We start from the raw sequence: 13,670 nt of genomic DNA on the forward strand, positions 1-13,670 counted from the left end.
CAGCTTAGGCTGATAGAAGGTAGCTATGGCAAAGCAGCTTAGGCTGAACTAGGAGACATGTAAAGCTCCTACTATACCACTGGTGTCATATGCACAATATCATAAGTAAACACAATACACAGATATACTAAAAATAAAGGTATTTTATTTTTATAACAATATGCCAAAAGTATCTCAGTGAGTATTCTCAGTATGAGGATGAGAAATATACACAAGATATATGTACACAATACCAAAATTATGCAGTAATAGCAAAAGGAAGTAATGCAAGCAGTGTAAAGTTACAATATATTGCAATAGGAGCACATAGGTATAGGGGCAACACAAACCATATACTCCAAAAGTGGAATGCGAACCACGAATGGACCTCAAACCTATGTGAGCTTGTAGAGGGTCGCTGGGACTGTAGGAAAACAGTGAGGGTTAGAAAAATAGCCCACCCCAAGACCCTGTAAGGTAGATGTGAAGTGCACCTAAAACCCCCAGAGAGCACAGAAGTCGTGATAGGGGGATTCTGCAAGGAAAACCAACACCAGCAATGCAACAACAGTTGATTTCCGGATCTGAGTACCTGTAAGACAAGGGGACCAAGTCCAAGAGTCGCGGCAGTGTCGAGAGTGGGCAGGAGCCCAGGAAATGCCAGCTGAGCGTGCAAGGAAGCTGCCACCGGATAGAAGAAGCTTGGTATTTTGGAGGAACGAAGAGGATTCGGAACTTCCCCTTTGGAGGATGAATGTCCCACGTTGTGAAGAAGCTTGCAGAGGTGTTCCCACGCAGAAAGACCGCAAACAAGCCATGCTAGCTGCAAGGGTCGCGGTTAGGGTTTTTGGATGCTGCTGTGGCCCAGGAGGGACCAGGATGTCGCCACTTGGATGAGGAGACAGAGGGGGCGCCCAGCAAGTCAAGGAGCCCTCACAGAAGCAGGCAGTACCCGCAGAAGTACCAGAACAGGCACTTAGAAGAGGAGTGAACCGGAGTCCACCCAAAGTCACAAAAGGGAGTCCCACGACGCCGGAGGACAACTCAGAAGGTTGTGCACTGCAGGTTAGAGTGTTCGGGACCCAGGCTTGGCTGTGCACGAAGGAAATCCTGGAAGAGTGCACAGGAGCCAGAGCAGCTGCAAATCACGCGGTACCCAGCAATGCAGTCTAGCGTGGGGAGAGAAGGACGTACCTCCACCAAACTTAGACTGAAGAGTCACTGGACTGTGGGAGTCACTTGGACAGAGTTGCTGAGTTCCAGGGACCACGCTCGTCGTGCTGAGTGGGGACCCAGAGGACCGTGATGCAGTCTTTTGTTGCCTGCGGTTGCAGGGGGAAGATTCCGTCGACCCACTGGAGATTTCTTCAGAGCTCCTGGGGCAAGAAGGAGGAAGGCTACCCCCAGAGCACGCACCACCTGGAAACAGTCGAGAAAAACAGCAGGATGAAGCGATACAAGGTTGCTAGTAGTCGTCTTGCTACTTTGTTGCGGTTTTGCAGGTGTCCTGAGCAGTCAGCGGTCGATCCTTTGGCAGAAGGTGAGGAGGGAGATGCAGAGGAACTCTGGTGAGCTCTTGCATTCGGTATCTGAATAATTCCCCAAAGCAGAGACCCTAAATAGCCAGAAAAGGAGGTTTGGCTACCTAGGAAGGAGGATTGGCTACTAAGAGAGGTAAGAGCCTATCAGAAGGAGTCTCTGACGTCACCTGCTGGCACTGGCCACTCAGAGCAGTCCAGTGTGCCAGCAACACCTCTGAATCCAAGATGGCAGAGGTCTGGTGCACACTGGAGGAGCTCTTGGCACCTCCCCTGGGAGGTGCAGGTCAGGGAAGTGGTCACTTCCCTTTCCTTTGTCCAGTTTCGCGCCAGAGCAGGGCTGGGGGATCCCTAAACCGTTGTAGACTGGCTTATGCAGAGATAGGCAGCATCTGTGCCCATCAAAGCATTTCCAGAGACTGGGGGAGGCTACTCCTCCCCAGCCATCACACCTATTTCCACAGAGAGAGGGTGTTACACCCTCTCTCAGAGGAAATCCTTTGTTCTTCCTTCCTGGGCCAGGGCTGCCTGGACCCCTGGAGGGCAGAAACCTGTCTGAGGGGTTGGCAGCAGCAGCAGCTGCAGTGGAGACCCCGGAAAGGCAGTTTGGCAGTACCCGGGTTCTGTGCTAGAGACCCGGGGGCTCATGGAATTGTCTCCCCAGTGCCAGAATGGCATTGGGGTGACAATTCCATGATGTAAAGACATGTTACATGGCCATGTTCGGAGTTACCATTGTGACGCTATACATAAGTAGTGACCTATGTATAGTGCACGCATGTAATGGTGTCCCCACACTCACAAAGTCCGGGGAATTTGCCCTGAACGATGTGGGGGCACCTTGGCTAGTGCCAGGGTGCCCACACACTAAGTAACTTTGCACCCAACCTTCACCAGGTGCAGGTTAGACATATAGGTGACTTATAAGTTACTTAAGTGCAGTGGTAAATGGCTGTGAAATAACGTGGACGTTATTTTACTCAGGCTGCACTGGCAGGCCTGTGTAAGAATTGTCAGATCTCCCTATGGGTGGCAAAATAAATGCTGCAGCCCATAGGGATCTCCTGGAACCCCAATACCCTGGGTACTAGGGAATTATATGGGTGTACCAGTATGCCAATGTGAATTGGTGAAATTGGTCAATAGCCTGTTAGTGACAATTTGGAAAGCAGAGAGAGCATAACCGCTGAGGTTCTGGTTAGCAGAGCCTCAGTGAGACAGTTAGTCATCACACAGGGAACACATACAGGGCACATACTTATGAGCACTGGGGCCCTGCCTGGCAGGGTCCCAGAGACACATAAACTAAAACAACATATATACAGTGAAATATGGGGGTAACATGCCAGGCAAGATGGTACTTTCCTACACCCACTCCCTGTTCTGGCGCGAAATTGAAGAAAGGAGAGGGCAGTGACAACTCCCCTGTCCATCACCACTCCAGGAGTGGTGGTGCCCAGGGCTCCTCCAGAGTGTCCCTGGGTTTTGCCATCTTGGATTCCAAGGTGGTGATGTCTGAGCCCTCCCCTGATAGGTGGTTACCTGGCCAGGTGACCAATCCCCCTTTCAGGGCTATTTAGGGTCTCTCTCTTGGGTGGTTCTTCAGATTCGGATTGCAAGAATCCAGCAGGAATCCTCTGCATCCTTTACTTCACCTTCTTACCGAAGGAACTGCATCTGGACCCTCCAGGAACTCTACAACTGTAACAAAGAAGCATAGCCGACTTCTGCAACATTGTATCTTCAGCTCCTGCCAGCAACTGCAACTGTTTCCCAGTCCGTGCATCCTTGGAGAACAGCCATTCTTCAGCCTGCACCAGGGGAACAAAGGAATCTCCCTTGAAGTGAAGGAGTCACTTCCCTGCTTCAGCCAGCACCCCTCTGCAGCGACGGCCAGTGGCTTGGCTCCCCTCTACTGAAGAAGTGCGTGGATCCAGTAACACGGGCAGTGGACTGAAGTGGTCCAGACGGTCCTGAAGTCCAGCTGTCCAAACTTGGTGGAGGTAAGGGCTTGCTCCCCACGAAAAACAGTACCCCCATGCACCGCGTGTGTTGCAGTTGCCAAGGCTTGTTGGCTTCCTTCCACAAAGTTCTTTGCGCACCGTGCAGCTCCGGCCCCCAACACGCCTTCCTGCGACGCACAGCATTCTGCGTGGTTCTCCGGTGGCGTGGGATCCCTTTGTGTAGGGCTGAGTGGGCCTCCTTTTGCACCTTATTTGCCCGCGTGCTGTGGAAATCCTGTGCACGCTGCCTAGTCTTCTGAGGGCTCTCCGAGTTGCTGAGAGCCCCCTCAGTCTCCCTCTCCTGGGTAGAGCCCACCAGGTCCCTCCTGGTCCCGGGCAGCGCCATTTTCCGCTACCCACCAGCTTTGCGTGTGCCAAGCCTTGTTGGCTGAATCCAGCGACGCAAACCAGACTGCTATCATCCATCCTGCGTCGGACATCATATGCACCAACCAGGAGCCCGCATCCGTCTTCTTGGGTGCACTACTGACTGTTCTTCTTCACTGGTGGTTTTTCTTTTGCACCTTTATCCGGGTTATCAGGGACTTCTGTTCTCCCTGGACTCTTCAGTGCTTCCTGGACTTGGTCCCCTTCTTCCACAGGTCTTCAGGTTCAGGGATCCATCAATGTTCTTGTGTGTTCTAGGAAAGTTACTGTGATTTTTTCCTGTCTTCCGGGGCTCTGGGTTGGGTTCTATTGCTAACCTTTGGTGTTTTCTAATACTCCCAGTGCCCCTCTACATACTACACTTGCCTAGGTGGGAAACCGACTTTCGCATTCCACTATTTTAGTATATGATTTGTGTTCCCCCTAGACCCATTTCTAACTAATGTGATTTTCACTATTTGCACTGTTTTCTAACTGTTCTTACAGTTATTACTGCATTCTAGTGTGTATACTGTGTATATTACTTACCTCCTAAGGGATTACAGTCTCAAAGGTATTTTTGGCATTTGTGTCACCTAAATAAAGTACCTTTATTTTTGTAACACTGAGTATTTTTTTCATGTGTGTGAGTACTGTGTGACTACAGTGGTATTGCATGAGCTTTGCATGTATCCTAGTTAGGCCTTGGCTGCTCATCCACACTACCCCTAAAGAGCCTGACTTCTAGACACTGACTACATTTCACTAATTTGGGATAATGGACCTGGTATAAGGTGTAAGTACCTTAGGTACCCACTACAAACCGGGCCAGCCTCCTACAGCCACATGTAGAGGCGAGCAATGGGAGTAGGAAAGATGCAGGAGACCATTGAGCCGAGAAGAGACAAGACTGTTCTTGCTGTGGGATGAGGCACCCTCCTGAGAGTCTGACATTTCTGATGGATCAATAAGCGTTGCTTCTTCAAGGACGCACCTTTCCATGAAAAGTAATGCAACATCTGGACTGCTGCTGACATGGACTTGCTGAAGGGGACGTGAAGACCCAACTGATGAAGGAGCTGGCAAGTCCAATGAAAGGCAGTTGGGCTTCATCAGAAGTGGACGCCTTTATGAGCCAGTCGTCTACAGAGGGGTAGACGTAGAATTGGTGTTTCCTTAGATTGGCTGCCACCACATCCATGCACTTGGAGAAAGTTCTGAGTGCTGACTTGAGGCCAAATGGTAGTACTGCATACTGATAATGGTTGTGTCCCACAAGAAATCAGAGAAACTTCTGATGCTTCCTGGCGATGGGAATGTGGGAGTATGCATCGTGAAGGTCGATGGAGCAAAGCCAATCTCCCTTATGAAGTTGGGGATATATTTGACGTAAAGCCAACATCCTGAACTTCTCCTCTGAAACCCATTTGTTGGCGACTCTCAGATCGAGGATGGGTCTGAACTTGTGCTTGTCTTTCTTTGGTACAAGAATATGCCCTTCCTGTGTTAACTGTTGAGAAAGGGCTCCACCGCCTTCTTTTGTAATAAGATGTTGACCTCCCTCCTGAGTAGGCCGAGATGGGAAGTGGACGGCTTTGGTGAAACGGACGGTGGTGGGGTGGTAAACCTGAGACAATATCCATTCTGCATAATGTTCAATAACTAGCCATCTGTTGCTATTTTTTTGCCACTCTTTTAGGAAATGTGTTATGCTTCCCCCTTCCGGAGTGGATAAAGAAAGAGGGGGAAGGGAGGACTCAAGGTTTTGATGATGAAGTTTGTTTTTCACCTTGGGTGGTCTGTTGAGCTGAACGTCCACTAGTCTGCTTGCACTGTTGTTGGTAAGATCTCTGATGTTGTTGTTGTCGAGATCTGGGTGGCATCCATTGAGGGGTTTGAACCCTCGATCTTCGCTGGTAGGGTCGGAATGATTTTCTTGCTCTCTAGGTTTCTCTAGACCCATAGCCTTTAAAGTGTTAAATTCAGATTTCATTCTTTTCATCTAATCATCAGAATAGTTGCGGTAATGGCAAGTTTTGAATGCAGTGTTGCACTTCTGGCTTTAAAGATGTTAGACAGAGCCAAGAGTGTGTTCGCAAGGGGACTCCATGACAATAGCTATGTGCGGAAAGTAAGGAGGAATCCTTAGCTGCGCTTATAATCTGGTTCAAAACCATTGCCCCTTGTTTATTATTTCAAGAAGATCTTCTCTTCTGTCCTTTGGTAAGTGTTCAGCAAAATGGAGGATTGAATCCCAAAGTGCTCGGTCATTTCTTCCCAAGAAGGCTGTAGCACTTGCTGCCTTCACGGATGTGGCCGCTGTACTGCATACCTTGAGGCCTGTCAAATCCAATTGTTTACTCTCCTTATCTGGAGGAGAAGATGATGATGGAGATGTGGAGTGGAATTTTTTAGCTGCCAAAAAAATGACCGAATTAGATGGTAGATCCCCATGAAGGATCCTGTTCCGAAGGCTGATCCTTCTTTTGAAGCCTAGATGGAGCAGGCTTGACCATGGCTGAAGAGAGGAATAAATCACAGAGCTGGTTTGAGGAGACCTGGTACTAGTGATAGTAATGGTCTAGTTGTGGTACGCTGATGTGGCGTCTCAAATATCACTGATGTGGAATGTGAGGGTACCAACATTGGTATATTCAGTTTTTCAGACCCATGGACTAGTATCTCTTCAAAGGTATAAATGTTGTCACTCGGAGAGAGACCCGAGGTAGCAGTGAGTCTGACAAGGTGGCAAACAGTCTCTGGTGAAAGATGCTGAATAATCAAAATCCAGTTGGTGGGAATGTGACCTCTAAAATCCTCGACATCGACCTCTCATGCTGATGTTTGGCTCTCAACGTCTGTCATTCACGCCATGTCGATGGTGAGTCAGCAGATCTCGAGGATGAGGTGCTCCTCGACATCATGCACTGGCGATGGGATCACAGTGTGTAATCCCTCAGCGTTGACTGATGTTGTGTTGACGGTGAACGTCAACATTTTTCCGACGTCCACCCAGCAACTTGATGGCGAACAGGTCAGTACCGTGACTTGCCTCGACGACGATGTCCTCGACATCGACCGGGACCTATGCGTTCCTGGCCAAAAACACGTTTCCCTGTTTCTCTTTGTCCCCTGGAGGATGAAGGAAGAGCCCTGGTGGAACACTGAGCTTCCCTTCGCTCTGAGGTCCCACTTGCGGGCTGGTTATTATGTTTTTTCCTCTCTTCTCTTGCTTGTAGACAAATCTTATCTCTGTCATGCAGTGTGCGCCTGGAATTTTTTTTGCAGCTGTCACAGGTTTCAGGAAGATGAGACGAAGGGAGGCAGATAATACAGACCTCATGGGGGTCTGTTTTGGCCGTTGTATCTGCCACAGCGAGGGCACTTATCAAAAAGGCATTTTATAAGGCAAAATGCCACTGTTTTCTGTCAAACAATGACAGGAATAAGTTGGAACAGCTTGTAGGCATCAAATGAAGATGTTGTCAATAATTTCTGACAAAGATTTTTTGTGAATAAAACTCTAAAAGGCAGAGCTCAATGCTTCAGGGTCCTGTCAGCAGGAGCCAGAAAAAAGAACTGAAGCAACTGCCACCATCTGACCATGATGGGATTCTGGTGGTGTCTGGGTGCTTAAAGGCACTGCTTCTATTTTAGCTATATAATGGCATCCTATGAGGCTACTCTACCCTGCTCTCCCTCATCTCTACAATTACAGTTGCTTTGTGAAGGAGATTTATTCTGTTAGCAAAACATCTTAAATGTATACATTTTAAATGTATTTGCCCTTTTTTGACTTCCTGATGAAGAATTGGGCTAGTGCAGCCCAGTTATATAGTCTGCATTATCTGTCTCTTTAAATTTCTTTACAGGCCTTACTGAAGAAAGGCGAAAATCTTCACTTAAGAAGCTATATTAAAGAACTGCTCTGAGGTCCCCGCACGTGGGTGGGACTATTGAGTGCTTATGACTATACATGGAAATTCCCTACGAGAGAACCAAAGGTTACACACACAAAACCACAGAAAATCACCAGTTATACTTATCTCAAGAAAATATAACTACATGACGTAATATGTGGGGTAATTAGCAGTGCATGACAAGGGCGCGAGATAGTTACATTTGGGCACGAGTTGTAGATTCTTGAGATATGTACAAATATAACTGCTGAATTTCTATAGTACTGTGTGTGCAAAATCTGAACTTAACTATAACATTCCTGTAATCTTTGTTTTTTCAGTGAATTTCTAGGGTTTTTTAATGTAAAGTTATATTTACTTACCAAACGTTAATCCAACTGCTGTAGCACATGGCTACTAGTTGTGCACAGCAGTGGGATGGTGGCAGGGTCTTGCTACAGCCCCAGCAACCAAGCACCCTCACGTTGTGGGTCTGTGAGTGGCTATAAGGGTGTCTGACTGGATATGTGTGATTGTGAGGGTGTGTAAGTGGGTGTGTTCATGTGGGTGAGTGAGTGGTTTTGTGGGTCTGTGAGTGGGTGTGCAAGTGGCTGTATGGTTGTGTGAGAGGGGTGAGTTGTGTGGGTATGCAAGTAGGTGGGTGAGTGGGTTTGTGACTGGCTGTGGTAGTGGTTTTGTGGGAATGTGAGTGGGTGTATGAGTGGCTGTGTAAGTGGGTTTATGAGTGTGTGAGTGGCTGTGTGGGTCTGTGGCTGAGTGTGGTAGTAGTTTTCAGGGTCTGTGAGTGGGTGTGGGAGTGAGTGAATGAGTGAATGGGTCTGTGAGTGGGAGTGATTTTTTTTAAATTGGGGTTGGATCCATTAATCTGTAATAGATTCACACATGTGATCCTCTTGTGTCTAAAAAAACCCCCCAAAAAACGCTTTTGGACAATATCTTTTTCATGAGGGGTCACTCAAAGGCCCCTCCATCAGTCATATCGGTCAGTACACCTCTATCTTGATCCACTTATATTATATATTGATTTTATTTCAAGGATTGATATGGTACCATACCACTGTAATGAGTGGCGAGGGGCCGACAAGGTTGGCTGCCACCAGAAGGACGGTGCAGGTAGTACTGCCACAATTGTTAGGCCTCTCAACACCAGGAACCCTCACTGCCCTCTTTGTATATATAGTCTCAACAATCATTGACAAGTCATGAGTTAAACACTCAGCAGAGCCTGTGGAGGAGCAGAGGAGAGCGGAGTAGGAGCAGAGCATGGCGATCCGAGAAATTTGGGCCAAAGGAACCCTGGAGCAGTTACATCTGCAGGGGGCTTTAGTTCCAGATAGGAGGCAGCTTGGCGCCTTAGGAAACTGAAAATTGGGCTACGCGTTGCATGGTCGCAGCTGGCTTAGTAGCTGGTGCAGCTTGTGTCTGCTTCACTTCAGCTTCACGCCCTGCCCTCGACCATATCCTAGCCTGCCTGATCCAGTTCTGTTACACCCCACAATGCTTTCATTCGTCCTCTCTGGACTTTTTATTTTTAATTTCATTCACTTCTTTTAATTTTTGACTAATTTTGAACTTGACTTAGACTCTAACCATTACTTCTTGTAGCTTCTTGTTTTTCATGGAGCCGAGAAGCAGGGGAGTCGCTGCGTTCCACAGAGAGGAGAAATGAGGAGGATCACAGCCTGAGGAAGAGTTCAAGGATGGAATGTTGTCAGGCAAGAAGAGGGTGCATTTGCAAGGGTGGAGCAACAGAAGGTTAAAAGGGGGTGGAGGGAATCCCACTGGCGTTCTCCAACATTGCCAGAGTATTTATTTAAGCGTGGAAGTGCCCAGACTGGTTGCTGGAACTGCTGGCGTGGCTGGTGTGGCCAGTCCAGCTTGTACTTGTATCAATTAGTGTCTCACCACACTGCTTACCCTCCCCTTCACACTCGCCTGCTCTTATACGAATTTCACCTGCACTCTGATCAAATGTTTTCGGATAATAAGGAGCACTGTAGAGCATTGTGGGCAGGACTGACTGCCCTGTGGTATAAGGACCACTGTGGAAAGTCCTTTTCTCCTCTAACCTGGACCAATGTTTTGTATAGTACTTCACTTGGATTATAACCCATTGCGGAGGTGGCTGGGTGCTCGTGCCACACCTGAAGGGCTTGTCAGATCTGCTTCTCTAACAGCTTAGTCCACGATCTTTACTGCTTGACCATTGGCAGGTGGCCAAAGGTTAACAACAGGTGGCTGCAGGTTCAGTTCAGCTTGCAGCAGAGGATGAGATCACAGTGGTCGTAGTGCCAGGCATCAACCCACTGGAACAAACCACCTAGAGGAGATTACGGAAATGTAGAAGATGGTGTGATGCTATTAATTGTGTTTGACCAATGACTTTTTGTTTCACCACTGCGCATATTAGTTGCTCAATGTTCACCAGTAGCACATTATGGGGGTCATTACAACCTCAGCGGTCTTTTAACAAGACCGCTGAGGGACCGCCGTGCGGAAGACCGCCAGTAGTGGCGGTTTGCCGCTCGGCGTATTATGACTCTTGGCTGCTCTCCGTCCTTTTTACGACGGAGAGCCGCCAACAGCCATACTGGCGGGCGGCGGGGAAGTGGAGGTTGCTCCACCTCCACGCCAACAGAACACCGCCCACCGAATCACGTCCTGTGATTCGCCACGGCGGTGTTCTGTTGGCGGTGTGGTGTCGGCGGAGCAGCCCCCATGGCTCCTGTCCCCTCCCGGAGGATCGACAGACAAGGTAAGTCGATCGTCTGTTAGGGGAGGGGGATGGGGGGGTGTTGTGTGTTGTGTGGGTGCATGGGGGTGTGCGTTTGTGTATGTAGAGGGGGTGTGAGTGCGTGTATGCTTGCGGGTGTGTTGCGTGTGTTGGGAATGAGTGCGTGTATGTCTGTATGTATGTCTGTATGGATGTGTGCGTGTATGTCTGTATATGGGTGTGTGTGTCTGACTGAGTGTGTGGATGTAGACATGTATGTTGGTGTGTGTGCGTGTATGTGTGTTGGTGGTGCCTGAATGCGTGTCGTGTGTGTATGAGTGTTGTTATGTTGGGGGTCGGGTTGGGGAGGGGGGCCCTGCCACCTTTGGGGGGTGGCAGGGGTGGTGGGGGGTGTAGGGGAGGGAGTCCGGGTGGGGGTTGGGGATGGGGGAGACCCCTATCAGTGCCAGGGAAGGAATTCCCTGGCACTGATAGGGCTTACCGCCATGGATTTCATGGCGGTTCCTACCGCTGGAAATCCACGGCGGTAAGCCGGCTCGAAATACCGGCGGCGGTACTGTGACGGCCGCCGGGCTGGAAACCCAGGTCTCCAGCCCAGCGGTCGTCTCCGCCCCGGCGGGCGGAACGGTGAAGCGGCGGATGGGCATGGCGGTAACCGCCATGGTCATGATACTAAAAAAAAGACCGCCAGCCTGTTGGCGGTCTTACCGCCGCTTTAACACCGTCCGCCAGGGTTGTAATGACCCCCTATATGTTTTGTTCAGTTTAGCTGCCTATTGGCTTTAACATGGAGTTAGCCATTACATTTTGTATTCAGTTCAGCTGCCTATTGGCTTTGACATGGCATTAGACATTAAGGGGGTTATTACAACTTTGGAGGAGGTGTTAATCTGTCCCAAAAGTGACGGTAAAGTGACGGATATACCAACAGCCGTATTACGAGTTCCATAGGATATAATGGACTCGTAATACGGCTGGTGGTATATCCGTCACTTTACCGTCACTTTTGGGACGGATTAACACCTCCTCCAAAGTTGTAATAACCCCCTATATTCTGTATTCAGTTTAGCTGCCTATTGGCTTTGACATGGCATTAGCCATTACATTCTGTATTCAGTTTAGTTGCCTATTGGCTTTTACATGGCATTAGACATTCAGTTTAGCTGCCCATTGACTTTGACATGGCATTAGACATTGCATTCTGTTTTCAGTTTACCTGCCTATTGGCTTTGACATGACATTAGACATTACATTTGATATTTAGGTTAGCTGCCTATTGGCTTTGACGTGGGGTTAGACATTGCAGTTGAGACATTGCAGATGAGCTGTGTTTTTCCAAGCTGTGTTTTTCCACAAGATGGACCAAGCTGTTTTCTTCACACCAGACCTTAGCTGATAAGAGCACGTAGATTTTGTGTTTACCTCGCAATCCAGTCTGAAAGCTCGAGGGCTCGGGAGAATTGGCTGCTCTTCAGGGTCCTTCGGTTCTCACACTGAGTTTGCTTTTAAGGATGACTCTGGGCTACAGGAGGGTAGATTGAATCTGCTTTGACTTCAGACAGGAGCTAGACGTCGGTTGCCTGTCTCCCGTTTGGGTAGAAAATCTCTTTCTCGCAGTTGACCGGAGTCATCAACTTGCAGACCCCAGAAAGATGAAGCTGAGCAATAGGCCCTACGGTGATGAATTTTGACTTTTATGCTTTGCTTTGAAGTTATGCTATAATATAATCACCTATATTTGCTGTGTACATTGCAACTGAGAAGTACTTTGAACCTCGTGGTGGGGAATTAATAACAATAAATGTCTTCTTTAAACTCAAAAGTGCATTCCAGAGAGGTTCTGTAAGCTCGGTTATGAGATAAGAGGGACAGAACATTTTGTCGTTAGTTGTCAGTCTGGGAGTCAAATTGGAGTTTCGAAATGCACTATTTAAAAGTGTAATTGTTTTTTGATGTTTAGAGAATTACAGAAGAACAGCAGACCATGTTTGAAAATGCATGTGAAGTTAAACTGCCTTATGGTGCTGTGAGAAACATGTTTTCTTGCTGTGATAAAGCATATTTAGAAAATGTGCCTTTTGAAAGAAATGATGTTCCTTTTGTTCTTGACAGAAGGGTTTGGATACTTTTATCTGCTTACAGAAAAATGCAGGAGAGATGTAGGCAGTTAGAACATGAAAATAAGAATTTACGTGAGCAAATTAGCCAGAACACATTAATGCAAGTTAATGCTGAAATCTATAAAACTGCTGTTTTAGAAGAATCTGGCTTTTCCCATCCCAGTAATGAGGGGGTTAAGACAGCTGTGAGCCAGTCTGAGCCTCCGTGTGAGCAGAGCATAGAGCAAAACACCCTGCATTCCTTAACAGATAACACTGAGAACAGAGCTCAGAATGTTATTTACAGACTGCTTCTGCAAAGAAAAATTAATTCGGACATGGCAGAGGTACCGTCGCAAAGTGTGCAGTTACTGGCACAAGTAAAACAAAAGATTTTAGAGTTTCTTACTGTTTGCACTACACCGAGTTTCATTAGCTTGTTTGATTTTTGGAAACAGTATAGCCCTCATCTGAGTGAATTCTTAACACTTTGGTATAAAGTATCTAGGAAAAAATATAAGCAGCTGCGCGCTTTTAATTTGGCAAATGAAATAATTCAGACTGTAGGTTTACGCGCAGTGCAAGAGGGAAACACTGATTTACATGTAAATCAGGAACAGGGGAGGACAAGAGTGCCCCTGGAACTTTGGAGTAAGCTTTTGACTTGTTATCAGTGGGTGATGAGTTCACCTAAATCTCACAGTTTAGGACAGGTACAGGAAGCTAGTATCATACACTAGATCTGGTACATGCAAGACAGGGCTAGAGTCACTGCAGCCCTACATGAACAGGTGTCACAAGCCCCTTTTCAGGATGTGGTGAGGGTGCAGGGAGTACCACAGGTAAAAAAGTCACCAGTGAAATTGAGTGCACCATTTGAATTCATGTCCCCTGAGGATAAAAAGCGTGTGTGTTTGACTAATGATTACAATCCAGTTACTGAAAAGTTGTTGTCTAGCACAGGAGAAGGAACAGTGTTGTACAACGTGTGTCAGACTTTAAAGCAAGAGCTGTTTGATATGTGTCATTTT

Source organism: Pleurodeles waltl, chromosome 7, assembly GCF_031143425.1.
Source record: "Pleurodeles waltl isolate 20211129_DDA chromosome 7, aPleWal1.hap1.20221129, whole genome shotgun sequence".
Lineage (NCBI taxonomy): Eukaryota > Metazoa > Chordata > Amphibia > Caudata > Salamandridae > Pleurodeles > Pleurodeles waltl.